Raw genomic sequence first — 5,667 nt, 5'->3', positions numbered from 1 at the left:
CTTTTACACATATTAACGTGTGTCATTCGAATTCATATAATCTCAAAGAGGTGACAAATGATAAATTATTTTTATTTGGTAGCTTGAAAGGCTCAATCGATCCAAAAATCACCTAAATCATTCCTAAATCATAATTTGTCCATATTTCGCCTCGAGTGATGTTTGGATAGTACAGACAAATCTCAATTCACCAACACAAAGTAGAATCTAATCATCGTAAAAATGGTGTCTCAATGCATCAACCAAATACATATATATTCAAAATAAAAGTTCTTGACTTCCAAGAAATTTAAAGAACCAATTTATTTCTCATATAGGCTCAATAGGGCTTCAAATGAATATTTATGAACAATATAAATAGGCCCAAATAAAATCAAAAATTGCCTCAATCATATATATGTTTGAACAAATTATTTCAATGTCAAATGAAAATCACAGAGTTGTATAGAAATTATAAGTCTCAAACTTAACAAATCTGATTGTTCTCTAAATTTTTCAAATTGATCGATTAACATGAATGTAATGCATGACTTTTCTTCTTAATGCAAAATTTTTCTTTTCTCATCATTGGCCATTTCAATAAAATATTCATGACTAAAACACTACAAACACACAATCAAACAACTCGAAAATAAATAAACACACAAAATAACCTAAAAAAATAAATAAACACACAAAAAAAATAAACACACAAGATAAATAAAATAAATCACATCTCCCCCAAACTAAAACATGTGCATCGTCCTTGATGTAAATAAGCATGAAAATTAGGAGAATAACATACCGACCTCGAGCAACGACCGTCAGTGGTTATCGCCATCCTCATCATCTGCGTCATCTTGGGGTGGTTAGAACTCCGGCGGGTGGTATATAGGTGGCCACTGTGGAGGAGGTGGAAACGGATTACCAGAGGAAGAAGCTGAAGGAAACTGCTGAGCCAAGACAGACGTAAAATACATCATATATCCCATAAATGTATCGGTCCTAAACCGAAACTCATCCATATCTTGGCGTTGTTGGTGCATCTCTTCTTCCAACTAAGTTAATCTATCCCGCCTATTTCTTGGTTGTGGTTGTGGTTCTTGAGCTTGAGCCTGGGCACGTCTTTCTGCAGCTCTTCTGTTGAATTCCATTTCAGCTCGACGTGCCGCAGCGTGATCACCTCTGACTGCCCTATGTGGTTGAATTACCACAATGACATTTTTCGGCTTTAATAATTCTTCATTCATTGCCCAAGTCACTCCTACATTTTGGCATAATGCAGTGATAAGAGAAGGGTGGAGGAGTTCGCTTGGAGAATTACCTCTTGCATAATCAAGCATCGAACTCTGAAGCAATTGACCTAAATCAATTGTCTTCCCTGTCATAATGCAAAAAGTAAGGATAGCCCTCTCGTTGATGACGGTGGTGGTGTGTTCGGTAGGCTTAATCCTAGCAGAAATAAATGAATACCAATCTTTAGCAACAGTTTTCAGATCAGACTTTGCTAGGCTGACATGCACATCATCCCTCATTCTCCACTCTGCTCCCTCTATGCAAATTGTTTGAAGAATATGATTATAATCAACATGCTCAGTCCGGTATTCTTCATATTCATCGTGCATTACTGGAGGGATACCATATAACGTATTGATCGTACGTGCATCAAAGGATACCATTTTTCCTCGCACCAAAATTTCAATTGATCATGCCTAACCTTGAGGTTAGCATAAATTCTCTCACCAATGAAATGACAGCATCTTGTGGCTGCCTGCCAAACTCCTCCCAATGCCGAGCAGTAAGCATTAATCCAATTCTGATCGAGGAAAACTCAAATCAAATCCCCTTTCTTTTACAATGCTTTGTTTAAATTTTTTCCATAGTTCTCCTCCGCTATTTCGTTCCAAAACCTGTTTGCATCATAATTTACAGATGATGATACACCCTTAGATTGTTTTTTTCTTGGAGGCATTTATCGAACACCTTTCAATCACCAACTTCTCCTCAATCCAATTCACAAAATTTAATGATTTTTGCACTCCCCAAAACTTAATACTCACAATATCCACACCTCAACAATATACACAACAATCAATCAACAATATCCACAATATCAAGAATGTACTTCACTAAATGTAATTTCCTTCCATAGCAAATAACACCAATTATTTCGAATTTCAACAAATATGCAATGGATTTGCTCACCTTGAGTGTGTTGAAATATTTCTTGAATAACAAATCAAAGATCCATGTGGGGACCCGGACGCTAATCATTTTCTTAATCATTTTGGGATTCAATTATCAATTCTGATAAACAGGGTCTAAAAATTTTCTTTTTGAAATAAATGCGGAAGGTATGGAATCTTACAATATACATATCTGTATAAAAACAACTACATTTCGGTATAAAGTACAATAATGTACAATTTAAGTCTAAGGTTCAGTTACTAAGTTCAAGTAATAAACCAGTCTGCTACAAGTCCGGAATCACCACGCTAACTCGTCTTCTCTCATCATCCTCATGACCCTGAACCAGCCCCACCTATTGTCATGCACACATACAAAACAAGACAAAGCCGGATAACTCCGGTGAGATAAATCCCAGTATAAAACATGGTAAGCATGTATAGAAACAATCTAAATCTTAAAACATGCTATCATGATCATATTCAAAAGTGATAGATTTCATAATCTATGAATCAACTCAAAATAAGCATGCAACTCAATTCAGATAACCATGCAATTTAAATCAAATCATAAAACATGATGTCATAACTGAAAGCAATAAACATGGGTTTCATAGTCTATGAAACCACCACCATAAACGCATGCAGTTCTAGTCAAATCATGTCTAGACTCGACTCAACTATAACTCTAGGGATCCCGGGGTGAATAAGACGTCACTGTCTGTCACCTACCCTCCTAATCGGGGTGACGTACGTCTTATTCCTAGACTTCGGTCATATCTGTATCGAATAATCTACAATAGGAGGGTGTCTGCTCCTATGTAACGATACCCCGAACGTCTAGAAATCTGACTATCTGTCAACTTTCTATCTCAAATGCAATGTATAACAATCTGTAAACAACGCATGTTCATTCAAAAGATTTGAATATAAAGTCTATAAACAAATCATAATCATATCAGAAGATAAACAATAATCAAGATCTGAACATCACATATATATACCAGAACTCAAAATCTCAATACCGGTATGTTCACAATCAATGATATACATTCTGATATCAAAATATCAATTATATCTTTCATCATTCATAACAATTGCATAACCAGTCTATTCTGAAATCTGACTTCGATTTTACAATGTCTACAATAGCAGAAACGCTATATCTGAATCACATGCAATTCTAGTAACATCATATTTTCAAAACATCTCAAAACGTAATAAAGCTTACGTCCTTGTGTAGCTCGTGTCGAGAGGATTACGGTACTATGTTCAAATTCGAATTCTGATGGACGGTTTCTTCGTAAATCCAATCCTAAACTTAAAAAGTGAAATTCTCTCTAAGCTCTCGGTTTCCTCTTCAAATTCTGAAGAAGACACGTTTATGTACATTATATACTACATGATAAAGGAAAACGTGGCACGCCTCTTTGTGCAACACGTCGCACCGCGGGTGCGGTCATACATGCACCGCGGGTGCGCTCATGCCATGTCTATCACTACATTTCTTGCAGCACAGACCGCGGGTGCGCTTCCTACAAGACCGCAGGTGCGGTGTCATTAGCGCGGGTGCGCTCCTGTTAGCACCGCGGGTGCGGTGATGCTTCGGAATTCTTGCCAACTTACTGTCCATGCACCGCGGGTGCGGTGATGTCTAGCACCGCGGGTGCGGTGCTGCATTTTCCAGAATTTCTTTTTTTCCATCCTGGAAACACTTTATAATCTTGTCTTATCATTTCTTATAATTTCTGGGCATTAAATTTCTCCCCCTCTTAGATCTGAGTTCGTCCCTGAACTCATAAAAATCAATTCAGATATACGAGAAGAAATGTATACTAGAGTTTAAATCAAAACTCAAATCCCTGATCCCCATCTGGAATACGAATTCATGAAGTATAACACTCATAACCTCTAAACTAACTCTGATAAACTCAATCTTGTCATATTGGTTATACAACATCTGTATAAACCAATCACCGTTCAATAAAACAATACTAACAGTCGTTGTTCCATCTGTTTATCCCAATCACAGTTCATAGTCCATCAATACTATTGACGGTTATCAATTCTGTTTATCCTGGTCAAGGATAAATTCAATCCTCCACTCCAAATACCAAACATCATCATCCGACGTTGGTTTCCTAAATCTGTTCATTCTGAACTATTTTAATAGCTATTGTCATACAGTAATTCATACAGTGACAATAAGTCATAATAGTGCTAACATCCAGCACTAAAGCTGTACCCAAGTCTTCCAATATCTGGATAAAATATACTCTGACTGTCTGTCAGTCTGTGACAAATCTATAAGAAAGTTCATAATATTCTGTCACAAGTACAAATCAATCCAAATCACAATCTGAAATAATCTACTCTGGCATTCTGATTATTCTGACCATTTCTCTGACATCAATCTGTGTCATTTGGTCAAGTTTGTACATTATCTGGTACAAACTGATATATTAGATTGAACAATTTGTCAATCTTAATCATCATATTACAATCTGTAAAAATGACGGTAATTTCATTATGAAAGCCATAGAAATGTACTCCCATTTCTATTTAGAACTATACAATTCTGTAATAAATCTTCTGATTTCTATCTTTTTATCTTTTCTGTTAGCGATTTCGACATATCAGTACAATTTCTGCCAACATTTTAATACAAATTCTGTCACCACTGATCTAATCTGTCTATATCAACTCTATCTGTTCGAATACAATACACTCTCAATCATCAGACTGAACACTAATCCATAACTGTAAACTTCTGACATATATGTTCTTTCAGATTCGAACTATTTGATATACCAAATCAGTTAATAACATAAATGAAAGAAAATATACCTACCTGGTATTCGGCTCTGACTATTAATATCAAGCTTTGCTGTACAATTCTGACACATCTGACATCACCGAATAATCAATCTCATATAAAATATAAATCATATACCTGTTATTCTGATCTGATTAATCAAATTCTGAACATTCTGATCACATTCTTAAATTACTGTAACTCTTGAATTCAATTCTGATTCGGTTAAAACTGTATATACTCCTTCTAGTTCACACTAATCTGTAGCATATACGGATTCAAAACAACAGTAATATCAAATCAGACACGAAATATCAATATCCTATACAGATCTAGTGAGTTCAGTGAACTCATAAAACCAGGATTTCTGATAAATATCTTCATGTCACTCTGATTAAGTGTTATATCTCATCTGCAAATAAAATGTGCTCCCCAAAACAATATAAGATGTTTCAAATACTGATTTAGAGCAATAACAATACTCAGCAGATATAAAGCAACAGTCGAAAAAATAATCTACCAAATCAGACAAAATATATCTCTGACAATCTGAAATTTCTGAAATTTCTGGTCTTTCTGATCTCGGTATCTTATCAACCACTGATCGAAATCTGAACTGTATCAAATCAATCTGTATACTAACTTCAGATATCGCATACTCTGAATACCATCTGTTTCAACCAGGAT

Source organism: Primulina eburnea, unplaced genomic scaffold (assembly GCF_022965805.1).
Source record: "Primulina eburnea isolate SZY01 unplaced genomic scaffold, ASM2296580v1 ctg1330, whole genome shotgun sequence".
NCBI classification, from domain to species: domain Eukaryota; kingdom Viridiplantae; phylum Streptophyta; class Magnoliopsida; order Lamiales; family Gesneriaceae; genus Primulina; species Primulina eburnea.
The sequence above is the reverse complement of the archived record's forward strand: the minus strand, read 5'-3'. Positions refer to the sequence as shown.